Below are 15,849 nucleotides of genomic sequence, written 5' to 3' on the forward strand. Positions count from 1 at the left end.
TGAAAATTATTTCATTCTTTCAATCTTTCTTCATACCCTGCAGTCCTGGAATGAGTCTTGTTGCCCTTCTCTGCAGTGCCTTCATATCCCTCACACAATGTGGAGACCAAAATTGTACACAGTCCTCAAGGCGTGGCCTCACAAGTGTATTATATAGCTTAAGGAGAATGTCTCTAGACTTGAACTTCACTGAGCGCATTATATAGCCCAACATTCTATTAGCCTTCCTAATTGCTTCTGTGCATTGTCTGGATGTTGATAGTGATGAGTCTGCCAGGATACCCAAATCCTCCTTATACAGTGTACTTTCTAACTCAAGACCTCCTATTGTATATTTATATCTAATTTGTCTACTTTTTATACAGTAGAATATACAACTTTACACTTACAATGAATTTTATCTGCCCACATTTGGATTTTGTTTTGATCTAACTGTATTGATTCTGCTGCCTGAATGTTATCAGCCCACCCACCCCCCCCCCCCCCAGCTTTGTGTCATCTGCAAACTTTACTAGTTTATTTGTTATGTGCTTATCCAAATCATTAATGTAAAGAAAAAACACCAGCGGCTCCAAAACTGAATCCTGTAGAACCCACTTTTAACATCCTCCAGGTGTGAAAATGATCCTCTCATTATTTTCTGTTTTTGAGCCAATTCTACACCCACTCGCACACCTTACCCTGAATCCCTACCTCCTGTAATCTGATTATTAACCTCTCATGGGGTACCTTGTCAAAAGCCTTCTGAAAGTTCAAGTAAATGATAACAACCGTTGTTATCATAAATCTTACTCGCCTCTTCATAGAACTCCAACATATTAATAAAACATAATTTCTCCTTTCTGAATCTATTTTAGCTTTCTGCAAACATGCCTGTTCTTATCATCTGCTTTTCCATCTCATTCTTTATTATTGATTCCATTATCTTAGCTACGATACATGTTAAACTTACTGGTCTATAGTTACCAGGGTCAGTGCAGTTACCCTTCTCATATGCTGGGACAACGTTATCCCATTTCCAGTCCTGAGGGATTTCACCAGTCTTCACTGACTTGAAAAATACATGTTAGAGGTTTGTATATATAATCACAGAGCTCTTTAAGTACCCTTGTATATATGTTATCTAGCCCTGGAGATTTATTAACTTTCAGCCTTTTCAGTTGAAACACAACTTCACCTTCTAAAATCTTTTAAGTCACTTAAAGAAACCTTATTTTTCTCTGAACTTACTGGCATATTACTAACAACTTTGCAGGTGAATATTTCAGCAAACTATAAGTTAAGAGTATCTGTTACATTCTTATCTGCATAATTTAAAACCCCACTATTATTCCTAATTCATTTAACTTCCTCCTTGACTTTTCTTTTACCACTAAAGTATTGAAAAAATCTCTTTGGGTCAATCTTAGCCTTATCAGCAATATCCTTCTCAACCTGCCTTTTGGTAATCCGAATTTCCCTCTTGCCTGTCACTCTCACATTTTCACACAACCTACGTTTAACATCATTTCTATATTTTTCTATTCCTTACATAGCTGTCTTCTTAATTTGTTATGTATATCTTTATTCATGCATGTAGTTGATCTATTGTTTTTATTGCTTCTCCCGACCTTGGGTATGAACATTTCCTGCACTGCACTTATTACCTCTTTAAATCAACCCCATTGTTCCTCAACTGACTTGACATCAAGCAGTTCCTTCCAGCTTGCCTTCTGAATTCTTTGCCACATCTGCACAAACTTTGCCTTTTTGAAATTCAATTAATGGCTTTGGTTTTCACTGACACACTCTTGCAAAAAACTTTGAGACTAACAATATTATGATCACTTGTTTCTAAAGGCTCCACAACTCCCATACTCAATTCTATCCCAATTGTTACAGAATATCAAATCTAGACAGGCCTTCCCTCTTGAACACAAATGAGAGAAAATTTGCAGGTGCTGGAAATCCAAGCAACACAAACAAAATGCTGGAGGAACTCAACAAGTCCTGCCAAAGGTTTTGACCCAAAACGTCAACTGTACTCATTTCCATAGGTGCTCTGGCCTGCTGAGCTTCTCCAGCACTGTGTACGTTTCCCTCTTGTTGATGTATTTACATAATGGGTCAAAAAACAATCATTCAACAACTTGATGAATTCTCTTTCCTGTAATCCATTAGTCACCAGGTTCTCCCTCTCAGTATTTGGGAAATTGAAGTCTCCCATAGACATAACATCACCCTCAGATTGTGCTTTTCTAATATTCTGAGTGAATTGTTTATTTAAATCAGTATCAGCATTACGGGGTTTATAATATACACCCAGTATTATTCCTTTATCCTTATAACTTTCAATTCTCACCCAGATATCTTCACTAAGTCTCAACTCATCTCATAAGCAGCCTCATGTTTAAATTCTCTCTTATGTATACGGCTACCCTTCCACTTTACCATCTTGCTTATTTTTCCTAAGTATACCATTTATTATATTCATCACCATCTCTTCAGGTCAGCCAGCTTTTATTTATTGCTATTATATCATTTATATACACACTTGCATATAATTCCATATATATATTTTATTCTTAACACTTCTTGTATTTATACAGACTATCCTTGTCTATTACTGATGTTTTTCATCCTATTACGACCCATTTTCTATTTTTGAAGACTGTAATCGGTTTATGCCCTAATATGTTATTCCCCACTAAGGTGTTTAAACAGTTGAGCCTGCCACCGATCACCTCCCCCCCACACCACCATTCCCCTGTTTAAACACTCCTCAAATAACTGAAACACATGCTTGTCCAGTACATTAATTCCACCTGGTTCAAATGCAACCCGTCCTGGCGGTAAAGGTTCCATCTGTCCGAAAAGGTGCCCAATGTCCCATAAACCTATGCCCCCACAACCTACACCATGATTTGAGCTACACATTAAATATTTTTTTATTATTAGTTTTTTATACATTTTCTACATAGCTACAGATAAAAAAAACCCAGATCAAAATGAAGAACATTGATACAGTGCAAAAATAAACATACAATAATAATATGATACAAAGAAAGATAATTGAGAAAGCACCCAAATTGAAGACATGTAAAATTAGTACACATTAAATCTTCTAATCTCCTCCATCTTACCTGGACTGGTGTGTGGCACAGGCAGAACTCGAAGAAGACCATCTTGTCAGTTCTGTCTCTAGGTTTCCCACTTAACTCTTTAAATTTGTCTTGCAGAACAGACACTGAACCCTTGCCTATGTCATTTGTTCCAACGTGGACAATGATTACTGGATCTACCCCAGCTCTAGCCATGAGCTTATCTACTCATTCACAGAGATTTCCTTCTTGTGCTCCTGGTAGGTAACACACTGTACGAGACTCCTCGTCAGTACACACACCCCCCCCCCCACAATAATTCAGTCCCCCACTATCACTACTTTCTTTTTACAGGGTTTTGATTTAGGATTAGAGGGTAGAGCAGGTCCTGTGAGGACTCCTGTCCTGTCTGCCAACTTGGAGATTTCATAGTTGTCGAGCAACCCTATATGCTCAAAATGGTTGGACACTTCCACCTCTGGGGTTGATGCCCCCAAACAGTGTGCCCCTCTTACCCTGAGCTTCCTGCCCACAGTCACCCACCTGTCTCTTTCCTTCTGGTCTGGAGTCTCTTGGGATGCACACTATCTCCCTAAAGGATGTCTGTGGAACATCTGCCAATTCTCTACAACATCGCAGGTCAGCTACCTCCTCTTCACGTTCACCCACCTTGTTCCTGAGAGCTGGATCTGCTGACATTTCTCACATATGGACTCTCCAGGGGAGCAAGTGTCCGTGAATCCGAACACAAGACATTGCAGAGGCAGCATTGCATTGTTATACTTTTAGGGGGAAAGGAACTACTGAACTCTGAAGATTAAGTGATTGCATTTATTTAACTTCTTTGTTTAAACTGCTATTTACATTACCATTCCTACTTTACTGCCAATGAGCAGATGGCACCTTATGCTTAACGCGTGCCCAGACCTTCCCTGTTCTCTGATCAATTTGCTTTCACTACCAGTGAACTAAACTGCGAAGTGACTCTTGGTTCTGCCTTGTTAGGCCTACAACAACTATTGTCTCACTTCTTTGTCAAAGCCACACTAAGCTCCTCCTCAACCTCTAGCACTAGCAAACTGCTTATGCAAAGGCAAAAATAAACAGCCGCCCAAAACAAGGAATAGGCTGGAAAAGAACTCTTCTGTGGCCCCTGTAAGGCAACCAAACAAACACAAGTTATATAAGCAGTTGCATATAAAAAATGCCAAACAATTAGCCTGATGAATCAAAATTCCTTTTGAGTAGTGTTTACTCAGACACACACAAAATTCTGAGAATTCAGCAGGTCAGGCAGCATCTGTAGAGAGGAATAAACAGTTGACGGTTTGGGCCGAGACTCTTCATCAAGTCCTCTCCATAGATGCTGCCTGGCCTGATCAGTTCCTCCAGAATTGTATGTTTTACTCTGGATTTCCAGCATCTACAGAGTATTGTATTTAGATAGAGATCGTGGCCTATTCAGAAATCCAATGGCAGGAGGGAAGAAGCTGTTCGTAAAACATTGAGTGTGGGTCTTCAGGTTCCTCCTGTACCTCCTCCCTGATGGTAGTAACGAGAAGGTATGTCTTGAATGGACGGATGTCGCATTCTTTTAGAGAGGTCCCTGGTGGTGGGGAGGGCTGAGCTGGCTGAGTGTGAAATTCTCTGCAGCCTCTCTCTGTACTGTTGAAGTCCAACTACTGTCAGCTCTTTAAGTTATAACCTATTCTCCATCATGTCAGGTGATGATGTTCACAGATAAATAGACAGCTATTTCTGTTCACAAATAAAGCTGTCTTAGCCTGTTTACGGCAAGACCTACACATCATTAAATCATAAGCCTATAAGTGGCTAATAACTTGTTGAGTCATCATTAATACATCGTTAATTCACAGGCTGATAATTGGCTAATATCCTCTGTGCCACAGAGCATCAAAACAACTATCTCCTGGAGTCAGAAAATCTAATCACCTACCTGTGGCACTCAATGTTGCTGAGCGTTCTAGCAGATTTCATCAGAATTTCAAATTAACCAGCTACCCAAGTATCATAGATTCAGGAGAATGTCTGATCCTGTGTATCTTGCAGCAAGCAACACACCACAGAGACTTTCCAACATCTCGAAAGCCTAAATTAGGAATGAGATGAAATACTCTTCACTTGCCTGGATGAGTGCATCTCCAATAACATTCATGCAACTTAGTACCAGCCTGGACCAAGTAGCACATTTCACTGACCCCCAGTAGGCTGGTCCTGGACTTATTTCCATTTGGCATGATTAACTTATTATTATTTAATTATTTATGGGTTTATATTGCTATATTTCTTCACTATTCTTGGTTGGTGTGGTTTTAACGAAACCCAATTTCCCTTGGGATCAATAAAGTATGTCTGTCTGTCTGTCTGTCTAGTACCTGGAGCATTCATTTCCCCTATCAAAGTAACAGGCTGGTGGGGTGGAGATATGTCTCTACCAAAGGAGGTGTAACGTGCTCCTTCCCTCAGCTAGCCTGGAGGTCACACTTGGGCAAGGTGTAGTGCCTGCTGAGCTGCACCCCCACCCCCACTCAATCACGGTCACGTGAACCCATGGGAGCAGCTGGTGCATATCACAGGCTCTGGTCAAGTGACCACTGACACCAGGCGGACAATCTCTGCAGAGTATTGGTAATGGCTGGGGTCACCCTTCTTATGAAGACACTGCCCAGAAGAAGGCAAAGGCAAACCATGCCAATAACAGTCATGATCATGGAAAGACTGTGATCACCCATGGCATATGACACGGCACATAATGATGATCAAAGTTACACATTAGCCACAGAATGCACTGCACTTATTTGCCTAGACAAACCTTAATCTCTTTCACCAAAAAAAGGTACAGGAGGGTGCCGCCAAATGCAGATTCTCTTCCAAGTCACACACCACACTGCCCTCAGAATACATCACCATTCTTCAATTATCTCCAGGTCTAAATGCTGGAACTTCCTGCCCAATGTCATTGTGACTACATCTTCGCTAGAGTGAAGATGATGATTCAAGAAGAAGACTCACTACCACATGCTCAAGGACAATTCATGGCAAGCAATAAGCTGTGGCCGTGTTAGAGGTGGCTGTATTTCAAAGAGTAAATAAAGCATTGTGACAATACTCGACTGGGGATACTTTGGGGTTACTGGGGATTCTTAGATTCAGGTTTTTGATTCAGACTGAGCATGGTGCGACAATAGGGTGAATGAGCAGTGTACAGAATAAGGTGGATGAATTGTAGCATAGTTAGACGGGCAGGTATGTTGTAGGCATCACTGAATCATGGCTGAAAGATTATAGCTGGGAGATAAATGTCCAAAGATAGACATTGTATTGAAAGGACAGGCAGAAAGGCAAAGGGGGTGGCATTGCTGTGTTGGTAAAAATTAAAATCAAATCATTAGCAAGAGGGACATAGGTTGGAGGGCATCGAATCATTGTGGAGAGAGCAAAGGAACTGTAAGGGTAAAAAGACCCTGATGTGAGTTACATGCAAACCTATAAACTGTACAATGGGAGACAGAAAATGTATGCCAAAAGGGCAATGTTACAATAGTCATGGAGAATTTCTATATGCAGGTAGATTGGGAAAATCAGGCTGTTGCAGGATTCCAGGAGGGGGAATTTCTAGAATACCTATGAGATGGCCTTTTAGAGCAGCTCGTGGTTGAGCCTGCTAGGGGATCAGCTACTCTGGATTGGGAGCTGTGCAATGATCCAGAATTGATGAGAGAACTTAAAGGTAAAAGAACCCTTAGGGCAATAATGATCATAATATGATCAAATTCACCCAGAAATTTAAGAAGCAAAATTCAAATGTATCAGTATTATGGTGGAGTAAAGGGAATTACAGAGGCATGTGAAAATTGATTGGAAAAGAACACTGGCAGGGATGATGGCAGAGCAGCAATGGCTGGAATTTCTGGAAGCAATTTAGAAGGCACAGGATATGTACATCCCAAAGAGGAAGAGGTATTCTAAAGACAAAATGATATAACGGTATCCAACAAGAAAAGTCAAAGCCAACATAAAAGCCAAAGAGGGGGCACATAATAGAGCAAAAATTAGTGGGAAGTTAGAGGATTGGCTGGCTTTTAAAAATCAACAGAAGGCAACTAAAAAGCCATTAAGGAGATAAAGATGGAATATGAAAAGCTAGCCAATAATAAAGATGAAATTAAGAGTTTCTTCAGATACATAAAGTGTAAAAGGGAGGTGAAAGTGGATATTGGACCACTGGAAACGATGCTGGAGTGGTAGTAATGGGGGACATTGAAATGGCTGATGAACTGAATAAGTATTTTGCATCAGTCTTCACTGTGGAAGACATTAGCAGTATGATGGAAGTTCCAGGTATCAGGAGTCATGAAGTGTGTGAAGTTACCATAACTAGATTGAAGGTTCTTGGGAAACTGAAAGGTCTGAAGGTAGATAGGTCACCTGGACCAGATTATGTACAGCCCAGGGTTCTGACATGAGTGGCTGAGACATTGTGGAGGCATTAGTAATGATCTTTCAAGAATCACTAAATTCTGGGATGGTTCTGGAAGACTGGAAATTTGCAAATGTCACTCCACTCTTCAAGAAGGGAGAGAGGCAGAAGAAAGGAAACTATAGGCCAGTTAGTCTGGCCTCAGTGATTGGGAAGGTGTTTGACTCAATTATTAAGGATGAATTGTCAGGCACATGAGAAAATGGGCTGCAGTCAGCATGGTTCCCTCAAGGGAAAATCTTGCCTGACAAATCTTTGAAGAAATAACAAGCAGGATAGACAAAGGAAAATCACTTGATGTTGTGTACTTGGATTTTCAGAAGGCCTTTGAAAAGGTACCACACATGAGGCTGATTAACAAACTATGAGCCCATGGTATTACAGGAAAGATTCTAGCATGGAAAGAGCATTGGCTGATTGGCAGGAGGCAAAGAGCAAGAATAAAGGGAGCCTTTTCTGGCTGGCTGCCAGTGAATGGATTTGTTCCACAGGGGTCTGTGTTGAGACTGATACTTTTTATGTTACATATTAATGATTTGGATGATGGAATTGATGGCTTTCTTGCAAAGTTTCCAGATGATATGAAGGTAAGTGGAGGGCCAGGTAGTTTTGAGGAAGTAGAGAGGCTACAGAAGGACTTGGATAGATTAGGAGAATGGAAAAGAAATGGCAAATGGAATACAATGTCGAGAAGTGTATGGTCATGCACTTTGGTAGAAGGAATGAAAGGCTTGACTTTTTCTAAATTAAGAGAAAATACAAAAAAACAGAGGTGCAAAGGGACTTGGGAGTCCTTGTGCAGGATTCCCTAAAGGTTAATTTGCAGGTTGAGTCTGTGGTGAGGAAGACAAATGCAATGTTAGCATTCATTTCAAGAGGATTAGAATACAACCATATAACAATTACAACACGGAAACAGGCCATCTCTGCCCTTCTAGTCTATGCCGAATGCTTACTCTCACCTAGTCCCACTGACCTACAGCCGTCACGAATCCCGTGACAAGTTGAAAAGGACCAGCAGAAATGGAACACTCCGAGAGTCCGGTTTACTATAAATTAAGACTATATTTATTACTACTACAAATTAATATCATTAAAACCAGATAATATGATACAGGTTATAAACTGTTACATATATCTCCGTAAATGTGTGTGTGTGGATACAAAAATAATAGTCCCGGAAGTAGATATCAGTCTTACGGTGTCAGGTAATTTTAAGCAGTTCCATTCACTTTGTGTTGCGTCGAGTTGAATTGATAGAGAGTTAATTGTGTTATTGTTTAAGTTGGCAGCTATAGCTGTTCTTGCTTCCGAAGTCTTTAGAGTCACTTCGTGTGAACCCCACACAGACACAGATGGACAGAGCCGTCTGGAACGGTCTACTAACCCACAGCACGGGTTCACCACCAGCACACTCCCACAGGCAAGCTCTTACCCACACTGGTAATCACACGTCGAAATTAATCGGTCCGTGGCTTCCACCCTTATAGTGGTCTTAAACTCCACCAGTGGTTTCTCAGGTAGCTTCCGCAATTCTCCCATGTCGTGTCTCCTCTGCCCTTATCAGACCATAAGCCTCAACTTTTTATAATCCATTCGAAATTCCAGCCTTCCGTTAACTCAACTGCTCTGAACTGTTACCATGGTGACTTCCCAGCTCCTGTCCAGCTGGCGCCATACTCTCTCTCTCATTATCAAAATCAAGTCAGAGTCCTCTCTCTTTTAATTGCCTCCTTGTTCATTAGACTGCTGAATTTTCTAGCAGTTTCTCACCTGCGTGACACAGCCCATAACCCTCCATTCCTTTCCTGTCCATATACCTATCCAATTTTTGTTTTAAATGACAGAAATCGAACTTGCCTCTACCACTTCTACTGGAAGCTCATTCCACACAGCTACCACACTGAGTAAAGAAGTTCCCCTTGTGTTACCCCTAAACTTTTGCCCCCTAACTCTCAACTCATGTCCTCTTGTTTGAATCTCCCCTACTCTCAATGGAAAAAGCCTATCCACGTCAACTCTATCTATCCCCCTCATAATTTTAAATACTTCTATCAAGTCCCCCCTCAACCTTCCACGCTCCAAAGAAGAAGACCTAACTTGTTCAACCTTTCTCTGTAACTTGGATGCAGAAACCCAGGTAACATTCTGTTAAATCTCCTCTGTATTCTATTTTGTTGACATCTTTCCTATAATTCAGTGACCAGAACTGCACACAATACACCAAATTTGGCCTCACCAAGGCCTTGTACAATTTTATTACATCCCAACTCCTATACTCAATGCTCTGATTTATAAAGGCCAACATACCAAAAGCTTTCTTCACCACCCTATCCACATGAGATTCCACCTTCAGGGAACTATGCACCATTATACCTAGATCACTCTGTTCTACTGCATTCCTCAATGCCCTACCATTTACCATGTATGTCCTATTTGGATTATTCCTACCAAAATGTAGCACCTCACACTTATCAACATTAAACTCCATCTGCCATCTTTCAGCCCACTCTTCTAACTGGCCCAAAATCTCTCTGCAAGCTTTGAAAACCTACTTCATTATCCACAACACCACCTATCTTAGTATCATCTGCATACTTACTAATCCAATTTACCACCCTATCATCCAGATCATTAATGTATACGACAAACAACATTGGACACAGTACAGATCCCTGAGGCACACCACTAGTCACTGGCCTCCAACCTGACAAACAGTTATCCACCACTACTCTCTGGCATCTCCCATCCAGCCACTGTTGAATCCATTTTACTACTTCAATATTAATATCTAATGATTGAACCTTCTTAACTAACCTTCCGTGCGGAACCTTGTCAAAGGCCTTACTGAAGTCCATATAGACAACATCCACTGCTTTAAAAGGAAAGATGTAGTGTCGAAACTGTTGCAAAGACATGGCAGTGGAATGAACCCAAGTGCTGAACATGGGTGTGGCATTGGTGCCAAGGTGGTCTTTACCCAGAGTCTTGGTTTCAGTGGCGAGTTCAGGAACGATGCTAAACTTAGAATGAATTGTCCTAAGAACCATGGAACAAGGTTACTCCTACACAAGTCAACTAACAAACTGTCACCTTCTAGTTGTTGTCACAGGATTCTTATACTGCATTGGCTGATGGAATGCAGGTGTTCATAGTTATTGGAACCAGAGAATGATTGGAAACTAAATGAGATGGTTAAGGCCCAATTCCTGAGGAAGCTAGCCAGGTGACAGAAGGGACCATGACAGTACCCCCCCCCCCCCCTCAATGGGAGCCTCCCGGTGTTCCTCCAGGCCTGTCTGGGTGGTCCCGATGAAAGTCCTGGATGAGGGAAGGGTCTAGGATGAAGGAGCAGGGGACCCAGGAACGCTCTTCAGGACCGTAACCTTCCCAATCCACCAGGTATTGGAGACCCCTGCCCCGACGGCGCACACCTAGTCGGACGGTGTATACCGAATGGTTGTCGATGAGACGGGCTGGTGGGGGAGTCTCAGCTGGGGGGCACAAGAGGCTAACAGAAACTGGCTTTAACTGAGACACATGAAAAGTTGGGTGAATGCGCATGGACTTTGGCAGCTTTAGGCGGACCGCTGTGGATTGATAACCTTTTCAACCTTGAATGGTCCCTGGAAGCGAGGTGCGAGTTTCCTCTGTTCATTTTTGAGCGGGATGTCACTGGAGGAAAGCCACACCATCTGCCCCGGTTGGTACTCCGGCGCCGGAGTCCGGTGTTGGTTGGCTGTCTTCTTATTTTGATTTGTTGATCTGAGTAGGGCCATGCGGGTTTCCTCCCAAACCTTACAGCACCGATCAATATGGTCCTGAACCGATTGTACTGCAATCTCCTCTTCCTGTGCGGGGAACAGCGGGGGTCGGTACCCAAGGGAGCAAGAACGGGGACGTCCCAATGGCAGAGCTCACCAGGGAGTTGTGGGTGTACTCAACCCACGGGAGATGATCACTCCAGGTTGACGGGTGGTTTGCCATTACGCAGCGTAGCGTCGCCTCCAGGCCTTGGTTGACCCGTTCCGTCTGCCCGTTCGTCTGGGGGTGAAAGCCGGATGACAACGACCATTACACCTAGGGCTTGACAGAAGGCTCTCCATACCTGCGAGACGAACTGGGAACCTCGATCGGAGACAATGTCCGTGGGGATTCCGTGGAGGCCGAAGACGTGGCTGACGAGAAGATCTGCGGTTTCTTGAGAGGAAGGAAGTTTAGGGAGGGCCACAAAGTGCACCGCCTTGAAGAATTGGTCTACCATGGTGAGGACAGTGGTGTTTCCGCGGGAGGGGGGTAGACCGGTGACGAAGTCTAGGGCGATGTGCAACCAGGGACAGGTAGGGGACGAGGTAGACCCGCCGGTGGTCAATGAGAGGCCTTTCCTCGGGCACAAATGGAACAAACCGAGACACAAGAACGGGTGGCCCCCTCCATGGACGGCCACCAGAAGCATCTCCTCAGGAGAGCCAGGGTCTGATCACTCCCGGGGTGGCAGGAAAACCGGGATGTGTGCCCCCATTGGAGCACCTGAGGCCTGACGGAGACGGGCACGTACAGGCGATCGCCGGGTCCATTTCCAGGGTCGGGGCCATCCCGTTAGGCTTCCTTTATTTTAGCCTCGATCTCCCAAGTGAGGGTGGCCACCACACAGGATGGTGGGAGGATCGTCTCGGGGCTGGAGGTGTCATCCTTGGAGTCATCCCGGTGGGATAGCACGTCCGGCTTCCTGTTCTTGGATCCTGGACATTACGTGAGGGTAAACTGGAATCGTCCAAATAAAAAATGCCCAACGGGCCTGGCGGGAGTTCAATCGTTTGGCGATCTGAATGCACCCCAGGTTCTTATGATCCGTCCATACCACGAACGGGTGTTCTGCCTCCTCCAACCAGTGCCTCCATTCTTTCAGTGCTAGCTTGACCGCCAGTAGTTCCCGATTCCCCACGTCGTAATTCCGCTCGGCGGGGGACAGTCTGCGAGAGTAGAAAGCGCAGGGATGAAGCTTATCGTCCGAACTTGCCCATTGGGATAGGACCGCTCCTACCCCAGAGTCAGAGGCGTTCTCCTCCACGATGAATTGACAGGATGGGTCTGGATGGACCAGGATGGGAGTAGTGGTGAAACGCCTCTTCAGGTTGGTGAATGCTGAGTCCGCTTCGGAGTCCCAGCAAAACAGGGTGGTAGGCGAGGTAAGCCGGGTCGGGGGGCTGTCACTCGTCTGTAGTCTCTGATGAATCTGCGGTAGGAGTTTGCAAACCCCAGGAATCATTGAAGCTGTTTGCGTGTCGTGGGTCTAGGCCATTCCTCCACTGCCCGGATATTCTGAGGGTCTGCTTTTACCTGCCCGTTTTCAATGATATCGCCTAGGAAGCTGACTGATCGGACGTGGAACTCACATTTTTCCGCCTTTGCTAATAACTGGTTTTCCCACAGTCTCTGGAGGACTTGATGGACATGGTGTACGTGTTCTTAGGGTGCTAGAAAATATCAGGATATCGTCAAGGTAAACAAATACGAATCGATTTATAAAGTCCCTCAGTACGTCATTGATCAGGGTTTGGGAAACTGCAGGAGCATTGGTGAGGACAAACGACATGACTGAATATTCAAAGTGGCCCGGAGGTGTATTGAAGGCCGTCTTCCATTCGTCCCCCTCCCTCACCCTGACTAAATAGTAGGCGTTGCGAAGGTCCAGCCTTGAGAAGATGGTGGCTCCATGCAGTGGTTCAAATGCCGAACTAATGAGGGGTAGAGGGTACTTGTTCTTGACTGTTATATTATTTAGGCCTTGGTAGTCGATACAAGGGCGAAGCGTCCCGTCCTTCTTTTCTACAAAGAAGAAACTGGCGCCTACAGGGGAGGATGAAGGCCTGATAATGCCTGCCGTGAAGGACTTTCTGATATACTTCTCCATGGCCTCTCTCTCCGGTCAGGATAGGTTAAAAGGCGACTGGTGGGTAGCGAGGCCCCGGGGAGAAGGTCGATGGCACAATCATATGGTCAGTGCGGAGGCAGGGAAAGAGCCTGTTGTTTACTGAATACTGGTCCCAGGTCATGGTATTCTGTGGGGACTCGGGACAAATTGAGGGGTTCCGGTAGCTTCCCTAGTAGATGGGGCTGATGGCAGACAGTTGGCATGGCAAGACTGGCTCCATTCGGCTATCCTCCCGGTAAACCAGTCGATGTGGGAATTGTGTTGGGTCAGCCATGGGTACCCTAGAACTACCGGGGCTTGAGGTGAACAAATGAGACTGAACCGTACCTCCTCCCGATGGTTGCCAGATAGGATCAAGGTACAGTGGGTTACCTGAGCCAGCAGTTTTCTGTCCAGGGCCTGGGCCTCCAGGGGTGCAGTTAGCAGCTCGCGAGGTATTCCAGCCTGGGAGGCAATGTCCTCGTCCAGCAGATTGCCCTTGGCACCAGAATCCACCAAAGCGGATCCGGACAGAGACTGTCGTTGGTAATTCACAGTAGCCGGGATCTGCATCCGAGTCTGGGGAGAAGGGAGTGTCATCGGACCTACCAGAACAGTAGGAGCGGGAGCTCTGCGAGGAACAGAAGGGGGAAGGAGGTTAGGGCTGGTTGGAGAAGTTAAGGTGGACCGTGGGATGGCCCAAGGAACGGGGTAACCGGTCTTCTCTCTCAGCCGTTCTCAAAGTCGATAATCTAATCGAATGGCTAGTGAGATCAGACAGTCTAGACAGTCTGTGCCATCCCTCACAGCCAACTCATCCTTTATCTGGTCCGAGAAGCCCTGTCGGAACACCTCCCGTAGGGCCTCTTCATTCCACCCAGAGTCTGCGGCCAATGTCCGGAACTCAGTGGAATACCTGGCCACACTTCGCGAAACCTGACGAAGAGTAAGCAACCGTTTCGCAGCGTCCTTACAGCGAATGGATTGTTCAAAGACTTTCCTCATTTCAGCGACAAAGGAGGAGTAGGAGGAACAAACCTCTGGTCGGTTATCCCATATCGCGGTTGCCCAGGCCAAGGCATCCCCCTGTAGCAGCCCCATGATGTACGCATATCTTTGATTTATCAGAGGTCTAGGTACGTGGCTGCAGCTCAAAGACTAGGGAGCATTGTAACAGGAAGGCCCAGCACCTACCTGGGTCCCCGGCGTAGGGTTCAATGCTCGGGTACATATGGCTCTCGAGGGGATGGTGTTGCTGATTGGGTAGTCAGAGTTCTTGGAGGGGACGGAGAAACAGAAGTGGAGACCCAGTCCACTCGTTCACTGACATTCGTGGTTAGTGTCCGAAGGTTTTCCGTGATCTCCCGAAGTAGTTGGTCGTGGGCGCCCAATAGGTAGCCCTGGCTGGCCAGGGCCTGTTGTACGGGATCTGTGTCCACTGGGTTGATCGAGGCCAGTTCGTTCTGTTGCAAGGACGTGATGGTGGAACAAACTCAAATGCTGAACACGGGCACGGCATTGGTGCCAAGTGTAAGATTCAAAATTAAGATGTGCGTTTCTGAAAGAGGTCCGGGTTAAAGTCAAAGGACAAATGTGATTTAATTATGTTTAGGGACAAATGTGATTTAATTATGTCTGGGTTAAAGTCTGTAAACAAGGGTGATCTAATTATGAATGCAGAAGCCTTGACAAGATTAACTGTTTGTGGAATCATTGAAGTCCTGAGATATGGACTATTGTTTTACAGAAACGTGTAAAAAAACAACTCCAAATATGGAATGGGAAAACACTGTGTACCTCCCGAGTCAGGGAGGAGGGGTGGTAAGGAAGAAGGATAAAACCTGCTGCCCTGTAAGGTTCAGGGTTCCCTTCTCTGAGGGGGCCCAGCTCTGCAGAACTGTTAATAAACTTTGTTTCCTTGAATTTGTCTTGAAGCCATTATTCGGGAGCGTGGCTCGTTTCTGACAACTTGGGGCGCTCGTCTGGGATCCACACTCCAGCCGTGAGGGGGGCAAGGAAGGACATCGGAGAAGGTGCACCCTGCCGAGTTCGGCAGTCCCTGATTCCTTGCTCGTCGCCCCGCGCGGCTTGAGCGAGTGATATCCGGCGGACTCAAGGAAACAAAGAGGGGTTGTCGAGGCAGTTGAGACAGTGAGCAATCGAGTAATTTCTGTGCACAGGACCCAGGTAAGAAATTGAATTCCTGTAGAGACGTAGTACACAAGAATCGTGGAACTGCGGGGTTCCTGCAGGTGATTTCTCCTGTAGAGACGTAGTACACGAGAATTGTGGAACTGCGGGGTTCCTGCAGGTGATTCTTCCTGTAGAGACGTAGTACACGAGAATTGTGGAAC

This window comes from Hemitrygon akajei, chromosome 10, assembly GCF_048418815.1.
Source record: "Hemitrygon akajei chromosome 10, sHemAka1.3, whole genome shotgun sequence".
In the NCBI taxonomy this organism is placed as follows: domain Eukaryota; kingdom Metazoa; phylum Chordata; class Chondrichthyes; order Myliobatiformes; family Dasyatidae; genus Hemitrygon; species Hemitrygon akajei.